This window comes from Rattus norvegicus, chromosome 17, assembly GCF_021556685.1.
Source record: "Rattus norvegicus strain SHRSP/BbbUtx chromosome 17, alternate assembly SHRSP_T2T, whole genome shotgun sequence".
In the NCBI taxonomy this organism is placed as follows: Eukaryota; Metazoa; Chordata; class Mammalia; order Rodentia; family Muridae; genus Rattus; species Rattus norvegicus.
The window spans coordinates 5,601,270-5,629,161 of NC_141550.1; the positions used below are offsets into that span (position 1 = coordinate 5,601,270).

The window sequence follows — 27,892 nt, forward strand, 5'->3', positions numbered from 1 at the left end:
AAGGTCATCTCTTCATCTGCTCAGAGCAATCCTTGACCAGACATTAATGAGCACACAGTAAACTTGAGCCCAGTGCTCAACTTAAAACAGCAACAATGCCCTTTTAGTGGCTCATTAGTCAAAAAAATATGATGATTCACTCGAATCCTTATCACTCCTTTTTTTACAGATATAAAGATATCAAATAAATAATCACCATTTACAGGATTCTCCTCCACCAACCTCATCAGAAACAGACCGTGATAGTAGGGTTCTAGTTCATGTACAAAATGGCCTATGGCTCAACACCCCTTTGGATGATGGTCTGCTTTGACATAAAAGACACTTTTGCCTATCTACTGGATATTATATGAGGTCCCAAAGTGGGTACAAGGTCAGTGTTCTGTCCCCTTTTCTCTGTAGAATGCTTGTGCCTTCATCAAATGGCTGCTTGAGATTCAAGCGAGCCCTATCTGCCAATGAAGAAGATGCCTGGAATGTTCTGAGATTATAAAATAACACATAGTTTTGTCCATGAGTGAAGCAATCTCCCTACAGGGCAGTGAAATGAGAGTTTTGGAACTTCACTGTTGGTGACGGTGTAGAAGGTGTTTCTCAAAGGGGTTGTCACCCCTGGCTTTCGGATGCTTGCCAGATAGCATGGTTTAACCTGCTCAGGATTCACATCCACACCATTCTCATCTCTGAGAGTTTGTTCTGGAGAACACAGAAGACCCAGTCCCTCCTGAATAGAAGCATCGATTCACTGATAGTACACAAGCCTGTGCACGTAGGGCTCCAGCTGCAAGGACCTGCTCCTGGGGCCCAGCACCTCTAAGTCCTCGCTCTGGCCATATCCTCTGCATGCTTCCCTCTGCCTGCCTCTTCTGGCTTTATAATTGGTCCCCAAAACTGCAGAAGAAAACCGTATGGAACTCTTGCCATTCCTGCTTGGTTGTTAAATGTGTTTCTTGTCAGTGTACCTAATTGTTCTTACACTGAGCATTCGTGTCTCCTGATTAAGGGAAATTCCCATTGCTGGTATGGATGCTGGCCATTGAGGCACTGCCATGTAAATGAATATCAAAATCTAGTTTGCCTAATTCAAGGAGGGTAGAGTTTAGCCTTAGGAAGACACCACGACCAAGCTTTTTATGCCAACAAAGGACACGAAGGTGAGTCACAAAGTAGGTATCCCCGTTAGGAACCCTTTGGCTAGATGACAGTCAAGATTCCAGTTTGGACCATGAACTTGATGCTTTGACCATTTCATGGCGAACACACAGTTCTTCACTGCTGTTGTGAAGCCCAGAGCTGGAGTCCTAGGCTAGATTTCAAAAGTTGTGCTTCATGTCAAGTGCTGAGGGGTTTTGTCCTCAGTAAAAGTTTAATAAACGTCATGCCAACCACATTAGCCCACTGATAATACCTTCCTCAAGCAGGGAGGTAAATTACAGGACCCGAGAAAGGGCAATTTTAGTCAGTTTCCATCACGGAGAAGGGAACACTCAAATAATGTCAAAGGATTGGTTAATGTCTGAATGGTGCTCTAGCTCTGATGTCCCTAAATAAACATAATACATTAACAAGGGGATTAATCACTTCTGCAGATGCCCTTCAAAGGTTAGAACTGTGACTCATTCTTTCTGACTCTCTTTCTGTCTTGGTCTCTGTCTCTGTCTCTGTCTCTCTGTCTCTCTCTGTCCCTCTATCTCTGTTCTCTCTCTCTCTCTCTCTCTCTCTCTCTCTCTCTCTCTCTCTCTGTGTGTGTGTGTGTGTGTCCCTCCTTTCTTCCCTCCATCTTTTCTCCCTGCCTCCCCCATCTCAAGAAGATACAGTGTTGCCTCAGTAACTTAGCCAAAGATACATCAGTAATGGGAAGGCAACATTATCCTCAGCATCCCTAGTAATTGCAAAGACGTTACCCTTTACTGTGTGTGCTATTCGAAATGTTGTAATGCTCTTTCACTGTATCTCCTGCTGAAGATACAGAAGAAACAAAGCAGCAAATGCATGAAGAGGCTGAGAGGCTTTCTTCTGACAATGTGACAAGTTCATGGCAAAGGCCAGGCAGGAGCTAAGTCTCCGTAGGGCCTCTTCCCGGTTTATAGCAAGTATTTCTCCATGTACCATGACCAGCGTTTCAAAATCGAAGAAAATTCTGTAAATATATCCTGTCACATGCAGGAGTGTGTCCCAGGGTGCAATCCCAAGAACAGGAACACTGGCTTTGAGGTCATTGGAATTGTCTTGTGTTCTGTAAACTCTAAGATACCCTACTCAATCAGAAAGTGTGAGGGTGAAGCCCAGCAGCCTGTTTTAGGGAAGCCCCGAGCAACTCTGTGTAGATAAAAGTTGATAACCACTGCCTTAGGACACACAAGGTCACATGAGTCCTTCACTCCACCCTTATACCCATCCACACCAGGCAATGGTGCTGTTACATTTTTTTGTGGAACTGGGGATACCCAGGGCTTCTGGGATACTGGATGGTAGGCAAGGGGCTCATCTACTCAGCCCTAGGGACCCGAAAAAAAAAAGTCAACATTTCTAAGATCATGTGATCAGTTTAGGAGACTGAAACCCAACTCTATGTTTGCCTGATTCTAGAGATGCAGTTCCCAAGACTCTCGGCAAATGTCTCAGAAATGGTTTCTTCTAGAAAGGGCTGACCTAGGGTCTCCCTCCTCAGTAAAGTCTTTCTTTTTCTGTACAATGGACCTCTCCGTGGAAGATGATGGCTATCATGCCCTGACCCTCCCCTTCTATGCTTTGGAGAGTGTTAACATATCCGGGGGTTGAACCTGAAAGTGGGAATCTGAGCTTCTGCAGAGTTCATCTAAACAGCTAGTTTCTGTGGGACTCCGTCTTTGTGGCTTGGGCACTTTTACTCCAATGAGTGACACCTGTCCTATAAGTTGTCACTAGTGTAGCTGACCTCGATTTCCAGAATTAGAGGGGAACTAAAGATTTGAAGAGAGCCATTTACACTGAAAGGAACATGAGTTAAGGCAATCGTGAGGGCTAAGATGGCAGGAAAGCCCGTCACAGAAGTGAGGGCAGCTGTCCTTCCAGTGTCTATAATGGGCTGATAGGTTCTATGGCTTGTCCGGGGACCAGCAGCAACCTTGGGGCAAGCAGTAGTTTATTTCACTGTGGGTCGCTTCCCTATCAGTCTTGCCCTGGGGTTATTGAATTTTCCGGTTGCCGGGACTGATCACAAACTTAGAGGGGGAGCAATTTGCTGTAAGATGCTGTTAAAGGACACTTAGATAGGAATGTTGAAAACTGGAAGTTGGAACACTTCAGGGGGCTTTCCCTCATTCTCTCAGCTCACACATCTACAACATGAGCTCAGCCCTAAGACATAATGTCAAAGGGTCAGAACATGAAGCATCTTTCCCCACTCCCCTGCCTTTGCTTCCTACAAGAGAAGCAGCTCAGAGGAGGAATGGGAGAGGAAACACAGAAACCGCTTAAGCTCGAGATCGATCTTGGAACACTTCATGCTGACCATCCGCTTTGATTATGACTGTATCGTACTTGCACATTTTCTTCTGGAATGAAGATTAACCTCGGATCTATGTGTGGAATAATGTTTGATCCCAAATGGTACCTGCTTCTCCTAGAGGAGATGCTCCCACATAGGTCAAGTTGTAGCCATCCTGTTTTTCAGAGGAGTGACTGTTATGGTACATAATTATGTCCTGTGCTCCATGTTGGACTTTCTCAGCCCACACTGGTTTGTTGGGAATAGATGAGAGAGGATCAGCAGACCTGAATGAAGACGTTGCTGCAGAGAGGATAGAGTAGACCGCAGGCAAGCCTATACCCTTGCGGTGACTGATTTAGCCGTAGGATGAGATTGGCAGTGAGATTCCATGTGGGTTTAGATCAATCAGATGCCACCCTAGTATTGCAGAGGCCACAGGAAATCTAGGGGAGGGTCTGGGCCAGGGAGTCTGGAAGTGAGGGCAATGCTGCAGCTCCTGAGTAAGGCATGCATGTAGTGATGCAGAGATCTGTTTCACCATCAGGAACACTGGTCATTTAAAGCTCATGTCTGCAGAGAGGGAAGTCTGTTCAGTCCTGCTTTGCTAATTCAGAATCACCCAGAGCCACCCAGACAGCAGAGCCTGAACCCTTGTGGATGTGGCAACACATAGATTCCATCAAATCAATCCTGATGAAAGACCACCAGCTCAGAGTTCTCCTTCCGGGTCTCCCCCTGCCTCTCTCCCTCCTCCTCTGCCTTCCTCTTCCCCTCCCTGCCTCCTCCTCCCCCACTTTCTCTTCTGTACAGCCTTGGGCCATTCTTCCGAGGGGCAGTTACAACACACGAGTCCATCTAAGATGGTGGAAATGATAGGCCACATGAGCATTAAGAAGCTGTCAACAATTTACCCCTTCATTCATCAGTATGCACTCCACCTAAAAGCAGCCAATCAACTAGATTGATAACTTGCTTTTCAACAAAATTAGCCAGTTTCTTGGGTAAGCTATTCTATTTCATTTTATTTTTTTAACTTTAGATAGTTAATAGGCACTCAGAACCTATTGGGGGTGGTGGTGGTGGTGGTGGTGGTGGTGGTGGTGGTGGTGGTGGTGGTAGTGAATATGCTTGGCCCAGGGAATAGCACTGTTAGAAGGTGTGGCCTCATTGGAGGAAGTGTCTCACCATGGGGGTGGGCTTGGAGACCCTCCTCCTAGCTGCCTGAAGGCAGTCCTCTCCTGGATCAAATGTAGAACTCTCAGCTCCTCCAACACCATGCCTGCCTGGATGCTACTGTGCCTCCCACCGTGATGATACTGGACTGAACCTCTGAACTGTAAGCCAGCCCCGGTTAAATGTTGTCCTTCATAAGAGTTGCTTTGATCACGGTGTCTCTTCACAGCAGTGGAAACCCTAACTAAGACATCTACCACCCAATAAGGTCTATACTGAGGTAGGTACATTCCTGTAATCCCAGCCCCTTAGGCAAGAGGGTCACGAGTTCAAGGCCAGCCCGGAATAAATACTTACTTCAGCTTTGCCTCAAGAAAAACATTGACAGTAACAACACGCAACCAGAAAGTGTGACTGAAAAAGCAAAGTCAAATGGGCAGGAGAGAGACGTGGTGTCTTTAGCATTTGTTCCCATGGATGACGCACTTGTGCTGCCAGAGACAGCTCTAGCAGTGACAGGAATGCCCAGCAGGGGGCGCTGCAGTGATCACTTTGGACTGAGTTCTGTCTTGAGCCCTTGAGCCCTGCCTCATCCCTTAGCTACTTCTGTAGTTCGCTCTGAGGCTCACACTCAGCATTTGAACTTGGATGCCCCATTCTGAACTCGCTATCCAAGCCCTCCCTGTGATACCCCAGGCAAAGGGCTCTGCCCTGGGCTGGGATGAAGGTAGGGCCCCACTTCAGCGAACCGGTCCAAAGTCATGGAGCTGAACAGGGGACAATAGCTCGACACAGACCCATGCCCCCTGCTGCCAGGTAAAATGGTATGAAAGAGAAATATCTAGAGATCTAGTGACAAAGAATACGTAGGCTAATAATGGGCTACTTAACTGGATGGGGTGAAGTTATTTGGCCAATAACAATATAATGATGTGGGGCTGGAGAGATGGCTCAGCGGATAAGAGCACTGACTGCTCTTCCAGGGGTCCTGAGTTCAAGTCCCAGCAATCACATGGTGGCTCACAACCATCTGTAATGGGATTCGATGCCCTCTTCTGGTTGTCTGAAGACAGCTACAGTGTACTCATATACATAAAATAAATAAATCTTTTTTAAAAATGTAATGATACATTGTACTGATGGGAAAGGCTACCAAACGGGCCAGGCACAAAGCCTGAATGCTGGCTGTGAGAGCGAAGGTAAGGTTGGAGCATGTGTGGCTGGTATGTATCGGAGTCGAAGGAGTAAGCCTTCATTACTCACACTGTGCATTTGAAGATTTGTTTGCTTCATAAAGTTGGCTGGTAACCTCCAAATGAATAGTCATAGTGCTTTCTCAGGCATTCGCAGTCATGCTCAGGACAGTTAAAACTTGAATTACCTGGCATGGGCATTCTAGCAAACCTCGGGGACACTGAGACAATCTTCTCTGGGCTTTCTACCAAGTGTCCCTTTCAAGAAGTACTTAGTACCAAGAGGTACTTAGTACCATTCATCCTGTATTGTTTGAGACTCTGTTAATTATTTTGCTGTTAAAAATGGTCTCCAAGCAGTGGTGAGTTATAGCCTCCAGTTCCAAAGGCCAAGAAAGCTGGAGTGCGCCTTACAGAAAAATATGTGCATTAAATCTACATAGTTCTGGCATGATCTGTGTTCACTGCATTACCCCACCCTCTTCCCGTTTAGTATCTATGAATCTGCAACACTGGTGTCCCTGGCTTCCGAGTTGGGTCTCAGCTTTTCAGGTCATTACCTGGAAACACAGCACATTTGGTATCCCCAACCTTCAGAACTCCCAACTTTAGTCATGTAGGGCATGTCCTCTAGTGGGTGCCTGGCCAGTTGGAGAACTGTAGTTCATTGCCCTGCATCATAGGAGAAGTGTACTTGGTCTCCAGCCTGGGAAATTATCCAATTCAAAATGTGAAATTATATGGTTTCTGCTAAGTGAATCTTCTTCTGCACCAACCACTGTGAGGTCGAAGCATTAAGTTCAGCTATCGTGAATTAAGGACAAGCCTACATTAAGTAAGAAGCTTGCTAACACTAAAAAGATGACAGAATCATGAGGACCTGAGGTGACAATTTAACCTGCATTAAACCCAGGTAGAATCTCAGACTCACCACCTCAATTTTCAGTGACGTTGTGGGACTCACATGCTGTGAATAACAAGAGCTTTTCGTAAGTGCACAGGAATGTGCACACACATGTGCCAGCATTTGTATGTCCCTATATCTACACCAATAGTTACACACAAACATATAAGAAAATAGCATGTATCAGTACACAGATATACAATCGTGTGGGTTTAGGAATGATTTAATTTCCCCCTTTGAATCTCAGAGTGTTTTAATAACATTGTTTCTACCCATAAAAAACATTTAAGGTGGACAAAAGCCAAGGAAAGCCTGAGGGTTGATAACAATTGGACGTGTATATGGTGTTTTGGAAGCCACGGGCTTTCTTTTTAAGGCTTTCCAGCATGTGTCCTTCGTGGTTATTCCCTACACAAGTCAGCTGACCTTCCAATGTTTTAGTTGGATGTAAGAAGTTGGAATAACATCAGGCCTTGCATGAATATGTAGATTAAAATACTGTATTCCAGACAGATACTCTAGTCCCTCAGGCTCCTACAACTATGGTCTTTTGGAGTATTGACTTTGAGCTTAGTGGTATTCAGATCCAATTCCTATCTGACACTGTAAGTCCCCGAGTGACTGCATGGCAGATGGCCCATCTAAAGAGGTGACTATGGATGGATGAGGTCATAGGGTTTCAGAACCCTAATCCAATGCAACTCTTCCCCAAAGAGATGGCGGCGGGGCTGCTTACTGCGTGGACACACAGTAGGGTGGACACACAGTAGGGTGGCCGATATCAGTAAGTCGTGAAGATAGCCCTTAGCTGTCTTGGCACTCTGACCTTAACCATCCCAACTGTGACAAAGGGTATTTCTGGAGTTTATGCCATCTAGCCCATGGTATTTTGTTATGGTGATCTGAGCAAATACAGTTGGTTCAGTCCACTTATGGCCTGCTTCTTTCTGGGGCCACTGCCTGTCCTCGTACCTTCAGACCAAGGTGTAGAAGGTCCTGTACCTTGTGCTTTTCCATAAGCTCCTCTACACCCTACCCTAGCAGGCAGTCTTTCATCCAAATCTGTTTTCATCGTGCAACTTCTGTGCACTACCTGTTCCCTACTAAGACAACCACAGGATACAGCAAAATATGAGGGGAAAAAAAGACTATTGTAAAAGCCTGGTAATGGGAGACCTTGTTATACGGACAGAAACACAGGTTCCCAAGGCTCCTAATGGACCGGTTATGACGTCACACTCTGGGAGCCATGAATGGCTGTCACGTTGTTGCCTGCCTTGGCTCTCTTGACTCCGTGAGCACGTGAGTAAAGTGAAATCCCCTTCCGTCTGCTCAGAACAAAACCTATCAATATTATACTTTCTTCCCGTGTTCCAGGCACCGGCCTCTGCAATGTCCGATTCTACTTTTTTCCCCCCATCTCGGTTCCATTTGCTGAAAAGTCTTTATTGTCCCAGGGGTCAGGAAAAATGGGCGGGGGCTTGGGGGGGACTTGTTTAGAAGTAGTTGCCTAGCAACCCATCTTCCTTATTCTAAGGACAAGAGGTGATTAGCATTTTGGGGAAAGGAGGAGGAGCAACGAAAAGCTTGCCTTCTTCTGAGTGCTGGGCTGGGAGTATTTGGTTGACCACTCCTCAATGGAGCCTGCCGTCCTGTGAGAACTCCCCCTGGGTGGCCGTCCTTTGCGGGCAGCCCTGTGTGCTAACTCAGGAGAGCCACCCTCTTCCAAGATGCTCCCAGAGTGCCTCGGGCAGTGAGTGGCTCCAGGCACTGCCAAGACGCAGCCCCAGGCAGCTCAAGGACAGAGCTCAGGACATCCTGGTCTCAGTCAAGGGACTGGTTTTTGTTGTTGTTGTTTCTTGTTTTTTGTTTTTTGGTTTTTTTTTTCCCACAGTGCTCTCCCCATTTCTAGTGTTCTTTCCTGGACATGCGCCACACCCAGGCCATGCCCAGGCCCGCTTCCCTTAACTCCCAAGCTGCTGGTGGATTTCTCGAACCTGCTGGGGAAAGCCCAGCCAGTAGGCATAGGGCAAAGGTGACCGACACAAACCTCTATCTGCATTGGTATTCTTAGTTGGCCTACAAGAGGAAGAGGTGAGGGGGAGGGAGGTTGCTTTCTAAACCCAGTGGGAAAGTCAAGGGGGCAGGTGTCTGGGAAAAAAAAAATCACAGTCCCAAATCATTGAACTCACACATCTCTTCCGCTGCCTCAGTTTCCACACTGGAACAACAGAAGGTGCTGACTTTTAATAAGAGAGTTGTGGAAGGTAGAAAGAGTATAGTCCTGAATGCTTCTAAGTGGTAGAAAGAAAGAGGAAAGAAAGGAAAGAGGAAAAGAGGAAAGAGAAAGAAAGAGGAAGAGGAGATGGTGGAGTGGGAAGAGAAGGAGAAGGAGGACGAACAGGAAAAGGAGAAGGAAGAGGAAGAAAGAAGAGAAGGAGGAGGAGATAATTCTTGAGCTTTAAGTGGACAAGGCATTGAACGAGCTGTAAATTAGGATCTCTAAGACCGAGGCATTTGCAAACTGCACTAGCACTGTTTAGCTTACTTTAAACAGGAAGGCACACACTCTCCTGTCTGTTGTTCAGTGAAGACGTGGGTCTCACCTCGGAGGCCCTGCTGAGCATAGGTAATTCTGATCTGCACGATCTGTGTGTGATAGCGTATTTGGCTGTCACTGAGGAGGTGTGGCTTAGACACCTTGTGATTCCTTTGTCATTTCCTATTCTTCCATGGGAGGGACCCCTAAAACAAAACAATTCCCGAATGTCTGGCTTCCGACTAAATACATTTCTTTGGCTAATGCAGGGTAGTGTCCTGGTAGGGAAAGGGAAGATAAGGCGGTCTCATCCTCTCATGGGTATGGCCGGGAGGCAGAACGGATCTGGAGGAAACACTCTGAGTCACTCACGGGGCTTGGTCATGCACAGGAGATAAAGAGATGAATATTTAAAAATATTAGTAAGCAGGACTTTGCCTTCTACAGAACACAATTTGCAGCTTCCCCTCTTCTCTCTACCTCATTCTCTCTCCCTGTCCCCTCCTCCCCCCCCAACTTTGTAAGTTTTCTAAATTCTCTAAGAAATGATCATCACAAAACTCTTCGAAGAAAAGAGTTGGTTTGTTGGTGGTGGTGGTTGCTAGTTGGTGGTTTTTTTCTTTCTTTCTTTCTTTCTTTTTTTTTTTTTTTTTTGCATTTAATAAGTGGAACTGAACATTAGCTTGGAATTGTGGAGCTAAATATTTGGATCCCACAAACACTGTTTGCCTTTTGTCAGTCGGGCCTCTAAAATGGGGACCCAGAGAGGCCCATTTTCCCTTGGTCAGCTGGATGGCACTCAGCGTTACTTGAAAGGGTTTGGAGGTGTACGTGTTTGGAAATGAGGAGTCTGGGATGTAGTGCCAGGGTTCACGGAGACCACCTGGGTTAGCTTCTTTAGTGTTGCTGGGACAACATGCCTGGTAGAAGTCTAAGCTAGGGAGGGTTTATTTTGCTTAGCGGTAATATTTCCAAGGGTCTCTCCCAGTCCATCTTGGCGAGCAGGGAATGGAGCATCGCTCCTGGTGGTGGCTGCTCAGGTGCACACAACGGTCTGTGAAGGCTGCAACTGAAAGCAGAGGCCTATGCCGTGGGACCTACCTTGCCGTGAAAACGGCATCATGAGCTGAGACCCAAACCCGCTCATGCCCGTAGAGGACGTTCAGAGCCATCTGCCACTGTGGCGGATTCCCGTTTAGCTCTTGTGCATTTCTGAAGGAGAACTGGAGGTCATATGGTCTTCCAGTACCAAGTGGACAACAAGGAAAGACTGCTGTGGTCAAATGCACCGTGGGATGAATGGTGGCTCTGTGGTTAAGTTGGTGAGTTTTGCTCTGAGCTTGGAGAATAGAGAGGTGTCAACTGCTGAATCAAGAGTAACCTTGCCTGCCATTTTCCCGCCTCCCTCAGCCCATGCACCTCATGGCTCCCAGTCACTTGCATCTCAAGACAGTCCACACGGGAGCATTCCCTTCTCCGGGAGGAGGAGAAACTGTAAGGCATGGTCTTTGGACTACTTAAGCACTCCTGTCATAAATCAGTGAGATGTTAACCCAGGTACACATCCCCAATGCTACTAGAGGCTCTGATGGAGTTTGACAAGGCTGAAAGAAGTGTGCAGTCATGGCTCACTGCAGAGCGAGTTAGAAGCACAGAACTGGTCAACCTTCCCTGTGCTCCAAAGACCAGTAGAGGGCACCACCTTTGGTTTGGGCTAAAGTGAGTTTATAGACATGAGAATATCGTAGCTAATTTTCATTATCAGAAAACTCACAGAACTGTGTAGCTAGAGTCTAAAAGTCTTAATCACACAAAACCCCCCAAACTGAAGAAATAAAAGCGTATTGTAACGACGCATTAAACATTCACATTGGTAGCCGTTATCTATTATCAAAGGAGACCGTGAAAATGTACCCGTGTTTTGCAGTATTGGGTTATAGATCACACATCTAGGTCTGATGGTTCTCATCATATGGTTCACTTGATATCGGTGGCTACATCAATGACTGCGGCACACATAAGCAGATGTGACCAGGGCCACCTGTTCACAGCAGCGGTCACTGAGGTCTCTTCACAGTCTCCAGGCTCCGTAGGACACAGTCCATGGAACACGGAGCCCTTTCTACACCAGCCTGTGAAGCTCACACTTGCCATTCAGTGATGCAGGTCCTCCATCCCTGAGTCAGCCCACAGGCTCTCACTCTGAGGCGACTCCTCTTTCTAGTGTGTGGAATCTGCCAGGGGAGGACAGCGTAGCAGCTGCAGTCCCGGTCTCTGGAGTCAGTCCCCCACCCCCACCCCACCGGGCAGAAGACCGCCATCCAGTTCACTGGAAAGCTTTTCTTGTATCAGCGCCCATATTCTCCTCAGCCCTCTTGCCCAATGCCTGCTTCTACCCTTCCTGGTCACATTCCTCGGAGTGGAGTGTCCCCTTGCTTCTTAAAGACATGTTTGAAACTGCAGGTGGCTTCAAAACCTCCACAAATGTCACTAGTCCACTCCCAGCCCAGCCCAAATCCAGGCCACAGTACACCGCTGCCCTGTTAGATGGTCAGATCTGTTTCATGCTTCAACATCTTCCTGTTTTGTCTTCTCTAGGCCCGGTCTGCCTTTCAAGTCCTGTGGCTTTGCCTCCTCCAAAGCTCCTACGTCCTTTTTACCCTGCCTGTCTCCAGGACTCTCATGGCTGTCCCTATCAGCATCTCCCTCCTCGGGTCAGCAAGAACTCTTTCGCCTTCGGCTCACAACCTCTATATCCGGAAGACATCTTTCTCCAAACTCGCAGGGGAATCCCAGTGCTTCTTGGACAAGCACACTAGTGAGAGGCTGGGACTTGGAGCCCCTCCCCGCCAGCAGGGCTTTGCGCATGCTCTGTCCCAGCGGGCTTTCAGCGCTTGATCTGTCCCAGCATGCTTCACTCTCCTTTCCCATCCTTTTCTTCCTTTGCTTCGAGGCAACTTTCTGTGTGTTTTGACTTAGCCCAACATGCAAGCCTCCTCTCAGAGATGCTCTCTGCGGGCTTCCCAGCACTCACACGAGGCCACATCCCCCACCCCTTACCGGTTCTTACGGATTGTACCACACCACTCACCGTAGTATCTGGTGTGCATCTGTGGGTTATTTGTCAATGCAAGCTTCTCTACAAGGCCATGATGCCTTTTGCCCACCTTTTCCTCCCTAACACCCCGCGTCTAAGGTCAATGGTGCATGGTATTCGTCGGATACGTTTCAACAATTCTCTCTGTTCTATCTAGAATGTTTGGCAGTCTAGGAAAGGCAGAAAGAAGTGAAGTCCTCTTTAAAATAGGGCCCGTCTTATAAAGAAGTGTGCACCTGGAGTCATCACAGCTCCGTGACAGTCCAGTCCTTACCCCTGAACACCGTTAAGTCTGGTGTTCTTGCATGTAGCAGGAGCAAGGCAGTGGATGGAGTGACACGAAGGAGAAGGTAGACAGAGAATGGCACAGCTTCCAGAGAGTGCGTTCTCATAACTAGATTAGAGCTTTGCTCCACACTGAATCCTTAACACTGGATGTAGAAAGATGTCCGAGTGCTGCTAGAGAGGGTAGCAATGATGAAGGGGTGGGGAGTCATCAAAAGGAAGCTATGACAACCGTCTGGATCTTTATAGGTGCCCTAATGGGAGAGAGGCTAAGGGACAGCCTTGGGCAGGCAATGTACTGGTTTCAGTTAGCTCTTGGCAAGGGTCCTTGTAGTATGAAGGAGAGGTGGAGAAATATGGCCTGGACTCAGCTAATCAAGCTGAGCGTGGGCATGCCCTGTTTAACACCAGGCTGTCCAGTGTCGGTCCCCTATTCTGGTGTTGATTTATGAGATACCCTCTTCCTATGCGCATGTATAATTACAGCAAGGAGAGCTGGCACAATAACTACCTATTGCAAGACGGGCAGTGCCTGAGGGCCATGGATTCACACAGGCGGCCTGGCAAAAGTACCATTGCTACTAACATGTAAAAGATGAAGAAGTTGAGCCTTTAGAACTCCGGGAGCTCATTCAGTCTCAGCTGCAGGGTCTGCCCGGTCTGACTACTGTGCTACCCCATGTCCTTGTCATCAGGTCTTGGGGCAGGCTCCTAGCTAGTAGAGATTCATGGCACTTCTGTAACGAGCACTGTTGGGCAATGTTCAAGCATAGGGCTACTGAGCTGGTAACACACAGACCCTGGTGTGTTCTGCGGATTTGATTCACGGGGATTCTATGAACAAAGTCAGCGCTTACGCCTGATTCATCTCTGAGTCCGGTGTTTCTTTCAGCCCTTAATACAGGCAACAAACCGTGGTAGTGTCAGCGGAATATCCAAACATAATGTCCATATAACCTGGTGACTTAATGTCACGCCGTCACTGCTACACGAATTCCAAAATGTCCTCTATGCCCATCACTTCATATTCACCCCCAGGTCCCACTTAATGCTTTACTCATAGTGCACATCACCGTTTAAGATGGATAGCCCTGCTTCTACTTGATGGCGTTATTTTGTAATCTCGTCTATTTTATTTGTTATGCTGTAGCAGGGGTCTCCGGTCCTTTCCAAAGTACTGAAGACCTGAGCCCTGTCCTTTGTCACCTAAATCTAGCATATTCTACTGTGTGTACAGTTTATCCTGTGACAGCCACATTCCCACCTTGTAGCCCCCATAGTGCCCTCACAGCGGCATAAGGCAGCAGGCAGAATGGACATTTCTGCTTGGGTGAACTTGGAAATGAGGGTCAGAGAAGTTGATCCAATGAGCCGAAGTCACATCACACTGTGCCCACATAACAGCAGAGCAGACAGATCCGGGCCTCTGTGTGATGGACGACTCATGTATCATATTAGAAACGACTCAAAGTCACCTTGTAATGACCTTGAAGGTTACCCCTTTCCACCTCCTGGGGGTGGGGAGTAACCTCAAAAGATGCCAGGACTCCTCAGGAGGTGACCTTGCTGCTCTGAATACTATTTTCTTCATGTGCATCATCAAAACCCAGGTGTAGGAGGGGCAACACGTCTGTGATTTTGGATGCCGAGGCAAGAAGATGAGGAACTGGAGGGCTAGCTACCTGGTAAGACACTGTCTCAAAAAAAAATTGAAGCACTGAAACGAAACCAGGTGGCTGAGATGGCTCCCTTTCAAGCTGAGATATTAAGGTAGCATGAATACCCTTCCTTCCAAGATCCAGAATCAATTCTCTAAAACAACAAAGGGAGTCTTCTCGGGGCAAAATTGTTCCTTACAAAAAAAGTCTACTGAGTTTTGTTTTTTTTTTTTTTTTGTTTTTTGTTTTTTTTTTTTTTTTTTTTTTTTTTGGTTCTTTTTTTTCGGAGCTGGGGACCGAACCCAGGGCGTTGCGCTTCCTAGGTAAGCGCTCTACCACTGAGCTAAATCCCCAGCCCTGCCTACTGAGTTTTGTAGAGAGAACCTGCTCCGTGCTAGGAGAGAGCTGTGAAGAATTTAGTCATAAGCCAAAAAAGTCCTAAAGGACACCCGCACCAGGCTTAACTGGCCCGGGTTTCTCCTTTGCCCTTCACACGGGGCACCCATCCCTCCAAACCCATTCAAAACAGGAAGGTTCTGGGGCTGTGCGCAAAGGCAACGCACGAGGCCCCATCCTCCGCAGCCCCCGCGGCTGCATCCCGTCATCAGAAACATGTGAATGAACCAAATTATCTCCAGGGCTCAGGGCGTGGGCCACATAGCCTGGCTCCACCGTCAAAGGATCCAGCGTCATGTTCTCCACCCCCTTATGTGAAGGCTGGTGCTGTCGTAGGGTGTTGAGGGAGGCAGCCAGCCTGGAAGTGCCATGTAGGGAAGAAACTGTTCCGTTTCGGTGTTCAGCTTCTAAAATAACTGCTAATAAAAAGCCTTCGTACTGTGACACTTCAATACAGACACCCACAAGGATACCTTGACAAGCTGTTTCACTCTTCGCGAGCCTCTTTCTAGTGCAAGGCCCCACCAGTCACCCACACAGACACAACCCTGCAGAGACAGAGGCGGCCAGCAGGGGTCTGCCTAGACTGCTGGGCAGAGAGCTCAGGCCCCGCTGCTCTGGAAGAAAGCATCTGCATCCAGCGGCAGCTCACAGCTCACTCGCTACTCTGGGGATGTCTAGCACAATACCTAACTAGAGAATGAGCCAGAGTCACCTCACAGACAAGGACAGGGGTGTGTGTGTATGTGTTTGTGCGTGGAGGGGAGGGGAGACTCAAGCAAGATTCATTCACAAAGTGATGCAAATAGAAGGTTTGGGGCTTCTGGAAAACAGCAGCTGGGTGTGGCTGAACGGTGATGACTAAAATCCAAAGACCTTTCTCATCGGAAGTCCTAAAACTGTATTGTGGCTGGAACGCCATCTCCAGCAGGAAAATAAAGCGTCACATTTGAGAAAACTCCTAACAGCATGTGACCTTTCCCCACTAAGGGTAGTATTGGCTAGTGCAGGCTCCGCTCCGGCTGCCTGAAGCTACAGTCCCAGCTTTCTGGAATTCTTATTTTGAGGCAGGCGCTCATTAAGTGGCATGGCTGGACCTGAGTTCCTCCTGGAGCCCAGGCAGGTCTTGACCTTCCTCTCCTTCCACTTTGATCTTCTAAGTAGTGAGGATCACAAGCCTGTGACAAGGAGCCTGGCTTCGGGGCCAGTTTTGGAAGCTTGGTAATTAAGAGCAGTCGCACAGTTTCAATTTAAGTCGAGATGTGGAGGTCCAGGGAGAAGTTTCCAAACTGAGCAAAGAAACAAGCTCCCCGGTATCCACGCCTGTGTCAAGTTTGAAAATTTATTTGTGGGGAGGAGCGGGTAAGATCATATGTTCAAGAGGGATTTTCTTTCCCATCAGAGCTCAGAGGGGATTTTGTTTGAAAATTCTTTTACTTTGCCCCCTTTGCATATATGTATGCGTGTGTGTGTGTGTGTGTGTGTGTGTGTGTGTGTGTGTGTGTGTTTGTCTATATTCATGTATTTATCCGTGTGGAGGCCAGGGCTCTCTAGCTTCCCAGTGTGAGATTATGAATGTGTGACATGTGCCCAGCTCTTCCCATCTTCCTTTTAATCACAGAATCTGAGGGTCAGACTCCGTTCCTCATGCCTACCCGGCAAGCACATCGCTGACTGTGCTGTCCTTCAACCTCAGCTAAATATTTTTCTGTGGCCCAGCGTAAGCCTCACTCTGTCTGGAATGTGAGATCCCTCAGACTCTCTCTAAGCTTCTGCTAAGCTGTGTCCGCCGCAGGACCGCCAGCGTGTGACGCCCCTGTCACACAGCAGAGGACCAATTCTGCTCCGTTGATGTTATCACCTGGTTGCTAGGTTGGTAGGACAGGTTGCTGTGATAACCTCTGTCGACTTCGCAGTGTCTAACGGGCAGACAGACAGAGCAGGGGCAGGTTTGAAGTAACCTCTTGAGGACCGACACTATGGGAACCTCCTGCAGTGGGCAGCATCCTTGCTTTGGAAGAAGAATATGGACCGCTCTTTTCTGAAAGCTCCTGTTAGGGTGATCAGCAAGAGTCTGGTGTGCTTGTGGCACTTGGAGTTTAGTATCAGAACGTGTGTGCTGCCCACAAGAACCCTTTGGCCTTAGGTGTGGATCACAGATCCAGTCACAGGAAATAGTTTTCGAGGTCACTAACAACCCTACCTGAACTTTTCTCCCTTCAAAACTCAGCCAATTTATTTCCCCATAGAATTTTAGAGATCTTCCCCCTTGACTCCTCCAAATTCAGTTTTTTTTTTCTATACAGCGTGTATCTCCCTGCTTAATATCAGACTGAATCATTCATGTGTCTTCTTCTAGGTAGATTTTCTTTAGGGAACAGAACATGTCTTGAAGAAACGCAGTTAAGAAGTGTGTGTGTGGAATGCTATCTCAAGTTAATCCAGCCATTCATCTATCCAGAGCTTCCAGGGCATGAGCACAGAAGGAAATCTGAGGAAATCCGAGAGACTCTAAGATGCTGATATACGGCACATACTGATATTTTCTGCCCACACAGCTTTCCAGTGCCTTCTTGAACCAGTTTACATTTGAGCCTGAGAAATTTCTCAGAGTAGCAACGAGGTTGAGATAATTCCCTCTCTGTTCACTACTCACTGGAGACAGAGAAAAATCTCTCCTACTTAAGTAATAACCTTGTGTAGGCAGAAAAACTTTAATTGTAGAAGTATTATGTAAATGCAAGTTATTTAATTAAAAAGGAGGTGGGGGGGCCTTCACAGGAAGTAACTGTTTTTTTTTTTTCTTTTTAAGATAAAAGATGAGAGATAGTGTTTCTCTTTACTGCAGGTTGTAAGTAGATCACTGATGGGCCTTGAGATGACACGGCCATCACAGAGAGATAGCAGCCGCCTCCTGCTTTGAGGAAAGATGAAGTAACAGAGATGAACCCTCCTCCTTCCAAGCAACCTAAATATAAACCCCGTTTCCACTATACTTAATGAATGTAAAGACGGTAAGTGGTCATGGGGAGTCCAGAGAGTGCTCGAGTCTAGTTCACTGAAGGTTCCACAAGATGGCTAAACTTCACTGTCAACCTGCGGGCTCCCAGGGACAGTAATAGAGCAAGATACACACACACACACACACACACACACACACACACACACACACACTCCCTCTCTTTATCTCTCTATCTCTCTCTCTGTCTCCCTCCCCTCCCTCTCCCCTTCTCCCTTCCCCTGCTCCCCCCTTGTGTATTTCTTTACCTTGCACCACCCTTTCCTTTCTATTTTTTTCTATCATGCTGTGATCTGACATGGCATATGCTCCCACCAAGACGTACCAAACTCAACTGAAGCACCAGGTTGCCCGTGAGAACCTGGTCCTTGGGAAAGAATCTGGAGGCCATGGCACCAGGTGCTCACACGGATCGAGGAGTCGCGCTGGCCCCCACAGAGCAGAGTGGACGCTTCACGCTTCCAGGAATCCGGGGTAGGCCCTACCTAAAGTTGCCAACACTCTTCGCCTTGCCCAGGAGACTTCAAGAATCGGCACACAGGGGCTGGGGATTTAGCTCAGTGGTAGAGCGCTTACCTAGGAAGCGCAAGGCCCTGGGTTCGGTCCCCAGCTCCGAAAAAAAGAACCAAAAAAAAAAAAAAAAAGAATCGGCACACAAAATATAAAATCATCCTCGGGAAATGTAGCTGCATGCCTGGACAACGGTCAGAAGTATTCATTGGAAACACAAGACCACTGAGCAGTCAATAAGGAAGTCACAGTGTCTGGCTTCCTGTCCAAAGTGTCCAGAAAGATGTGCACCCAGAAGAAGAGAAAATGGAGTTGGCTGAGATGTATGCAGATCATGGTCAGCGAAACACCTGAAATATCCTGAAATATCCGCTATGACTGTTTCATCCCTTGAAGTGAGAGAGACATGGCTGAGATAGGAAAAGCCTCCCGCTGAGCCTATAGACGCAGAAACCAGGGAAGGATGGAGAGACTGCTAGGAACACAGCGAAGCCAGACCCTGCGGGAATGGAAGACACAGCAGCCGACACCTTCCGAAGTAGAAGGATCAGGGGAAGCAGGATACAGACAGCACGCACGGCTTGCTGATCTGTGCAATGGGGAGGGGCGCAAGCGATGTACGAAATCGATAAAGACCCAAAGCGATGAAAACCTCAAGGCGCAAAATCCAAGAATTCAGCAATGAGGGAACCCGGGAGGCACTTCATTGTCAAGCTGTCTGAGAGCAGAATTTTCGATGTCAGAGGAAAAGCCTCTGCAGCCTCTGCCTGTGAAAGACCAAAGACTCCTAGGACTGCTGTCTTAATCTAAGCCTATGAACCACTTTGATGTATTCTCTCTAAACCATTTACAAGGTGGGAACGCAAGTCAAAGAAGGAACAGAGACTATCGGAACATGGGGTCAGTATGACAGGTTTCTTAGGCCAAAGTCGTTCACTTTTGCCCGACCCCCGACCCCCATTTTCAGATCCCAATTTTCCTCTGGGTTTTTGTGAGTAAATTCACCCCTTCATTCTAACATACCTTTGGCTAACAGGGCATAAAATGAAAATTTTAAAGTGAGGTGTTTGGGGAAAGATTGTTTCCGGTGGGCACATGCTTGTGCTCTTTCCGAGGGGCCCCCTCCTTCCTTCTCAGACCTCACCTTTGATGTTTGCAGTCACAGCAGCCAACTAAAGGCAGGAGGGCATGACTGGAGGAACTTAGGGTCTGTAGCTCTGAGATCAGAAGGTCTCCGAGTCTTCAGAACTGCCTGCCTACCCGTTGGTTCCTGTCACATGACCAGAGCAACTCCTACCTGCTTGGAGCAACTCCTACCTGCTTGGCTGCCATTAGGGACACACCGATGCCTTTGTCAAATACATTTCTAACCAGCATGATCACAGGAAACCAGAGACATGAACCATCGCCTTAGGGCTGCAACACTGACCCTCCTTCCTTTACAGCCTCAAAGGCTCTCCGGTGTCAATTTACAGGAGCATGGGCTGAGCTGTGTCACACAGATTGCACAGAGGACTGAGGCCTGAAAGCTCCACTTTTGGAGTGTGGGAAGAGAAAGCACCTGAAAGGTGACCTCCCAGGACTCAAGTCTTCTCCCCTGTCTAAGAAACTGGGAGAGGCTGCCTATTCCTGTATCTCTCCTACACCAAGGGGCAAGCACGCAGTACATCTGTGTGCACAATGGATGGGCAGATGGCTTCATGAATAAGAAGCCCAGGAGATAGAATTTTACTCTGCTCCTGCTAACATTTTTCCTTAGCTGGAATGCGGGTGGGACAGAGGGCCCGGGTGCATCTCCCGGCCAGCTCATGTACTCCAGCTTCTGCAGCACCCCATGATTCTTGTCAAAGGTTACCAGACACAGTAAGAGATGGAAGGCTGTGGGGGCTCCTTCCATAAGGAAAATGACCCGTGACTGTGGATCTCTCTCACTGAGCTAGCTCTTTCTCGACTCATAGGCAGAATGTAATGGCTGCCACTACAGACAGAACATGTAGAGATAGAGATAAAGATAGATAGATAGATAGATAGATAGATAGATAGATAGATAGATAGATAATAGATTATAGATAGATGATAGATAGATGATAGATAGATGGATAGATAGATAGAAGATAGATTATAGATAGATGATAGATAGATAGATAGATAGATAGATAGATAGATAGATAGATAATAGATAGATTATAGATAGATGATAGATAGATGATAGATGGATAGATAGATAGATAGATAGATTATAGATAGATGATAGATAGATAGATAGATGATAGATAGATGATAGGTAGATGATAAAGATAGAGATAGTTTAGATAGATATAGATATATGATATATGATATAGACATAGACAAAGGGGTGGGCATGTTGACCCTTGCAGGAGACTGTTTCCACAGATCCAAGGACATATCAGAATACACCTCCTGATGCAGACCCTCCCATTGCTCCTTTTCAGCTCAAAAGTTGAGTCTAAAGCTACAGGGATTCCCAACAGGGCCTATGGAATTTGCTAACAGCCCAAATCCTGTTGGGTGCACAACAAAGGAGTCTCTGCTCCCTGGCCATACCCATGATATCCACCCTGCTGTCCCTCCTTACGTTCTATTATGTCTCCCCCATTGTTTTCCTGTTCAGGCCTTCTAGACAATAGAACTATTTGTGTTTCCATCTTAAATTAATCCCAGGTTGAACACTTCTCTGTGACTTCCAGTCTGATTTTCCATAGCTTCTTCCCTAGGGTTCCCAGTGCACATCTCCAGTGCAGGGCTTGTCTCATTATGGTGGGATGTCCACACAGAGCCCACGCACCTTTTCTCAAGACTCCTTTTGTATTCAGTATGCTGTATACTATTTGTTTCTTAAATGTGTGCTGAATAAATGATTATTAAGTAAATGAATGAATGAATGAATGAATGAGATAACTCTTACCCCTTACCCTCCTAAAACTTGCAAGTGTAAGTAAAAGTTCTTAGGAAAGCTTGGATACAAACTAAACCAACTTAGAAACTTGAAATAATTTATGCAAATCTCTTCTAATACAGAATTAGCCTGAACTCAATGTTCTGATTCCTCTCTGGCAGACGGTTCCTCTGAACTATGCTCTAAGTGTTGAGGGGAGAGCGGAGTGAAGACGATTTCAAAGAACAGACAAGATATCACTTTCCCCCCTGAAGCCACTTTAAGCAAAAGAGCCCAACTAGAAAGAGCTATAATTGTTCATGTGAAAGTCAAGAGTCATTGTGTAAGTATTTCATTGTGGCAAAAAAAAAAAAAAAAAAAAAAAGGGAAATGACACATTCAAAGGAGAGCCAAGAGCACCAAGGACGTCTTGCTTTCAGGAAGATATTGGATTTTCCCTTGAAGTGAACACTGGGTTTAGTTTCAAGTGTTCTAGACATACATCTGCAGAGGAAGCCGTCCCATGACCGTGCTCTTTGGAGGCCATCTTAGTCCTCCTGTCCTTACTGCTAACCACCCATCTGAGAGGGAACATCTCACAGCCCGAGTTCCACCTCCCAAGGTCAGCGGCCCTGGCATCTGAGGCACATACGTCCAAGCCAGTCAAGCACGGATCTGGCAAATCATGGACAGAGCTAAAGTGACACACCCCTGCCAATGGCTATCTTCATCAGCAATGCTCTGAACCGGTCTGAACCAGTTTGAACAGGTGCTCAGAGATGGGAGGCTTGCTGTCTGCCCCTCTCCTGTTAGAAGAAGGAAATGCATAAGAGCTGACTCTGACGGTGTTAGATGCTCTGAGTTTTAATACCTTTTTGGGTGAACCAACGAGGGGGTCACAGATTTGTGAGGGTCTGCCCTGTGTGTGGAAATCAAGAAAGGAGGAAGAACTGGAGGTACCTCACGCAGCCTCTCAGAGAGGAAATAGCATTGGTGCACCGCATAATAAGAAACTAAAATAATTTTTAGAGTGAATTTGTCTACTTACTAATTTTCTATCTAGAAATATTTGTATTTGGTAAAAATATTCCTTAAACGAGGTATGATAGTTATTTTTTGTTTAAACTTAAAAACACTTAAAGACTTTTATTTAATTTTATTTTATGTGTATGATTATTTTTCCCTGCATGTATTTGTAGGCGCTGTGTGCATTCCTGGAGTCCCCAGAGGGTCTGAAGAAGGCAACGAGACTCCTGAAACTGGAGTTAGGGTTGAGAGCTCCTAGGCAAGTGGAACCCACACCAAGGCCTGCTGCGAGAGGAGCAACTGCTCTTCAGTTTAAGGACAGCCGTCTCTCCAGCCTGTCCTGACTAGTTTTTATCTGCCTGTCTGTTCCTTACATTACCCAAGCTCTTCCTCCACGCTGTGTCAGGTCTAGTTCATCGGCCTGTGTACTCCGTCATGGGCAAACAAGGGAAAGATATGCCAAGCTATGAGATGGTTCAGTGGTTAGCTCTGCGTTGGCTGGCTCCCAGCTGTGTCGGCTGGGATGCTTAGCACAGCACATTGTCTCCTTCTGTTAGGCATAAGCTGGGATTGAGCATCCAGTGGTGATGTCTTAGTTCATTGTCTGTAACACTGACGTTTTGGATTCTGAACAGGGCCTTGCTTTGATAATTTTCTTTTGTCTGCATCCTTAAGTGCAGAACATGGGTCAATTTACTTATACTTCATGTTTTCCCTCACTCTAACTAAGGGGTAGATTAAAGGATAGGATTCCTTATGGCTTCTACATAATGCTAAAGCACAGGGCAGAGCACTGCTTAAAAGCAAGGCTCTCAGATGTTTGGGCCTCTCTAGTCACCAACAGATTATGTTAATTCTACACCCATGTTAGACCTAAACATAGAAAACTATCAAAGTGCAAATTAAGAGGGAGACAGAGGGAGAGGGAGAGGGAGAGGGAGAGGGAGAGGGAGAGGGAGAGAGAGAGAGAGAGAGAGAGAGAGAGAGAGAGAGAGAGAGAGTGAGTGAGTTTTCAATGAATCCACAGTGGCAGAGTAATGACCAGGCAGAGCGATGTCCTAGCACAATGTGACACAAATTCGCTTCCGATCATCCCTGAATGTCGGGTTTTGCCAGTGGAGAGGAGGAACAAAAACAAAATAGAAGGCTGGTGCAGAGAGCTGCTAATTAGAACAATCTAGAAAACAAAAATGCTAGAGTAATTTCGGGCCCGCCATGCCGGGCTGGTTTCAATGCAAACTCAGTGTTCTGATTTCTCTCTTCACTGGGAGGGTGTAATTAACTAAGCTACGATGGGCTTCAGGCTCAGGCCTCCTGGTGCTGCCAGCTCCCCCATGACCAGAAACAGCTGCCACCAGCTATTCCCCACCAGCACAGAGCTGGCACCCATCCCATAAGGCTGTACACTGGGCACTCCACAGTGCTGTACACTGACCACCCCATAGTGCTGTACACTGACCACCCACCCCACAAGGCTATGCACTGATCATAGCACAATGCTGTACACTGACCACCCACCCCACAAGGCTACGCACTGACCACCCAACAATGCTGTATACTGACTACCCCACAAGGCTATGCACAGACCACAGCACAATGCTGTACACTGACCACCCCACTATGCTGTACACTGATCATCCCACAATGCTGTACACTGGCCACCCACCCCACAATGCTCTACACTGACCACCCACCCCACAAGGCTATGCATTGACCATTCCATAATGCTGTACACTGACCACCCCACAAGGCTATGCACTGACCACCCCACAAGGCTATGCACTGACCACACATTCCACAATGCTGTACACTGACCTCCCCCACAAGGCTATACACTGACCATCCCACAATGCTGTACACTGACCACCCCACAATGCTGTACACTGACCCCCCCACACACAAGGCTATGCACAAGTCACTGTGAAGGTTTAGGCGCTTAGTAGAGTTAGGTCTTTCTTACAGGTGAGTGGTCTGCTACTTCCCAAACTAGTCAGCCCATTCCTAATTGCCATTTTCCGTGTAAGCTAACCCAGGTGTGGTGGTTTCAATGGGAAACCCCCATAGGCTCATGCACTTGAACATCCCCAGTTGGTAGTGCCACTTGGCGAGGCTACTGGGGACTTTTAGAATGGAGAACATCGCTGGAAGAATTATATTACTGGGGTCAGGCTGCGAGACTTCACAACCACCCCACTTCCGGTTTGCTGTCTCTGCTTCCTGTGTGTGCAACTGAGATGTGACCGTTTAGATTCCAGTTCCTGCAACGCTCTTGCTGCTCATGCTTGCTGCCTCCTGCCGTGACTTCCTGCCATCGTGGGTATCTGGTTCTCTGGGACCATGAGGTAAAATAAGCTCTCCCTTCTATTAGTTGATTTTGGTCATGGTATTTTATCACAGCAGCAGAAAAGGAGCTAATAAACTAATCCAACCTTTTCCCTGGTTACTGTGCCTGAAAGGGTTTCTGACATTAGTGGGGGACCCCAAATGTGATCTGGGATGTTGGCAGATGGGAAGAAAATGATGAGGGAATGTTTGTGGAAGATGCTAGAGAAAGAGAAACATCAAGCGTGTAGGGCAGCAGGGCATACAAGGAGGCACTGACGGTGGGATTAGAATGCAGCTTATAAATGGTGGTAGTTTGTGTGTGGGTAAGGGGGTGCAGGGCCTCAAGGGGTGGTATTGAGTTCTGAGAAACCAAGCAGTGATCCCCGCTCATCCATTTGACAGACTCGGCAGTGAGTTACGTGCAGTATTATTTCAATAAGCAGAAAGGTGCCCCAAGTGAGGCCTTTGATGGTGCTTCCGTGAAGCCAGAGGTGAAGCATTGTTTTGAAATTTTAGAACAGGCGGAATTGAGCACCTAACTCATTCCCAGAGTTTCTCACCGTCTGTCCTGTCTCCCATAATGTACCTCTTTCTCCTGGGCTGTTCGCTTCCATCTCAGACAAAGAGGCTGGTGTGAAGCCAGGGCCTTTCCCTCACTGTCAACAATTGAGGCAAAAGCAAGGACTTTCTTACTACAGCTGGGTGATGGCCATGAGCAAGTGGGATGGAGTTGATAACTTTATAGATTTATTATCATCATCATCATCATCATTGTTATTAAAATATATGTGTGTGTGCCTGGGTGAGTTCCTGAGTACCACGTACCTGTAGATGCCCTTGAGAGTAGGAGAAGGCTTAGATCTCCTGCCATTGGAGTTACAGGTGGTGGTGAACTGCCAAACCAAAGCTGGGTCCACCACAAGAGCTGCAAGCGCTCTTAGCCACTGAGCCGTCTCCCCAGCCTCTCCTCTTACTTGTGAAGCACAGTCGTCACTCAGGAAATATCAAGAAGATATAATACATAAAGAACTGGGAATTCCCAGGTCCTGGAATCAATGTGGCAGGAATACTTCATTATATGTATTATTATTTCTCAGTATATGCACATGTGTTTACGGCTGTACTAGTGCATATATACCATACGCACATAGGTGTCCTTGAAGGTAGAAGGCTTATATTCCCCAGCATTGGGCCCAATGTCCCAAGTGGAGGGTTGTCTAACTAATGACAGTAAAACTGCCACTGTTTAATGCATAAATGCTAAGGGTTAATTTATATGCATAATAGCAGCTACTATTCTAGTATTTTCTTTTTCAATTTTTTTTTTGTTAAAAATGCACAAGGCTGTTGGATTTTGCATCAACTTAGAATGTTGTGCCTCATGCCACTATCTAATTCTTGAATTACCTCCCCCATCCCAAACCCTGTTCCCAGCAGAAGTCACCTTGATGTTCCCTCCCTCAAGCCATTGGAAAACCGTTCAACTTTGTGTCCTTAGATTTTCTCATTCTTGGCACTCCTTGTAAGTGAAGTCACATGATACTGGCTTTTTATGCCTGACTTTCTTCTCCCGATATCATGTTTTTCTGTTGCTAGATGTTTTTAGATTGATTTAATCCGTTCATATGAATGTTTTTGTCTGCACATATATATATGCACCACATGTGTGGTATGTATGTGCACCCTGTGTGATATGTATGTGCACCATGTGTGTGATATGTATTTGTACCATGTGTGTGATATGTATGTGCGCTGTGTGTGTGATATGTATGTGCACCATGTGGGTGATATGTATGTGCACCATGTGGGTGAATGGTGGCAGCAGAGGTCAGAAGAAGACATAGGATGCCCTGGAACTGGAGTTATAGCAGGTTGTGAGACACTAGGTGGGTGCTGAGAACCAAACCCAGGTCCCTAGCAAGAGCAGCCAGTACTCTTAACCATTGAGCCATCTTGCCAGCTCTTTGATTGTGTTTTAACATTTTCTCTGTGCTGTGCTGTGGGACTAGTTCCATTCCTTTGGACTGCTGAAAAACATTCCACTGATTCAACATGTTGTTTTTATCTATTTAACAGTTGGTCCATACTCGCCGCCTGGGCCCCGTACCACCCACTGCCCGACCCTACTTGCCCTTGGGGTTCGGAGACGAGGTGGCTCAGAATCAACAGCACAGACTCCAGGAGCAGGCGAGAAACACCGCAGTAAGCTTGCATGAATCCTGCCACAGGCCCATTTAATAATCCGTGGGTGTGCCCTTCATACCCTCCACAGTCTCATTTAATAATCCATAGGGGTGCAGTTCATACCCTCCACCTGTCCCACTGTTCCTAAATAAGCATCTCTTCAACAGTTCCTGATTGGCTGACATTGTCTATGTCAGCAATCCTTAGTCTCTCGGCAGTCTTCAATTAGGCCCTCCTGTAGGAGGTGCCTTTGCCATTGAGTGGCCCCAGCATTTATGTAGAGGTGGTCAGTTGCCTTTTCTCCTACAGACACTTACATTACCTGTACTCTTCAGACACCATAAACAACTCTCCCAGGAGCTTTTGTGTAAACAGAACTTCAATTCTTTTTGGTATATTCATAGGGGTAGAATTGTTAGGTTATATTGCGGCTCTGTTGAAAGTCTTCAGAGATTGCTAAGCTGTTTTCCCAAGCTCCTGCACAGTTTTGCTTTCCCACCAGCAGTGGATGAGAGTTTTAATTTCCCCACATCCTTGACAACATGTACTGTCCGTCCATCTTTACTACAGCATCCCAGTGGTGTGAGGTGATAACCAATTGTCATTTTCCTTTGCAGTTCCCTAATGACTGGGGCGCTCTGTATCTCTCCCTGAGCTTCCTGGTCCTTTCACATCATCTTTGGAACAACGTCTGTTCAAATACGTTGCTTAGGTCTGAACTGAGTGTCTGCTCTTTCATTATTGAGCTTTCAACCTCTGTTCTCCGGATTGTCTTCCTAGAGATGATTCTGAGAAGCTAGGCTTCCCTACTTCAGTCCTGGCACTGGGATGACATACACCCTCACTGATTTGCATAATAATAAAGTCAACATTTATTGAGTTCTTTCTTTGTTCTAAGTCCTTTATTTAAAAATAAAAATTATTGTTTGGACCACATGTTTCTCTTTTACATACTCAGGAAGATCAGCAAAACCTCACCTCAGAGAAGCACCCACCTGTTTCTTCTAAAACTGGGAGATACCTAATCTCCACTTTTCTTTTTTTTTAATTAATTGGTTATCTTATTTATTTACATTTCAAATGTTGTCCCCCATTCCTGTCTTCCTTCCATAAACCCCCATCGCATCCTCCTCCCCTTTGCCTCTAAAAGGGTGCTCCCCCACCTACCCACCCACCCACTCTGTCATCCCCACTTTTCACCAAGGAAATTAAATT

General features: G+C 46.9%; 1 protein-coding gene and 1 long non-coding RNA gene across 3 annotated transcripts in view; one reads left to right on the top strand and one right to left on the bottom strand.

Moving 5' to 3' along the window:
* Ntrk2 (neurotrophic receptor tyrosine kinase 2) overlaps positions 1–27,892 on the bottom strand; it is a 314,011-nt gene that overhangs the window by 31,710 nt on the left and 254,409 nt on the right.
* On the top strand, positions 7,972–27,561 carry LOC120097777 (uncharacterized). The gene is made up of 6 exons (XR_015641030.1): positions 7,972–8,044; positions 17,566–17,731; positions 22,342–24,510; positions 25,931–26,015; positions 26,570–26,695; positions 27,295–27,561. It is a non-coding gene; the product is annotated as an uncharacterized LOC120097777 (long non-coding RNA).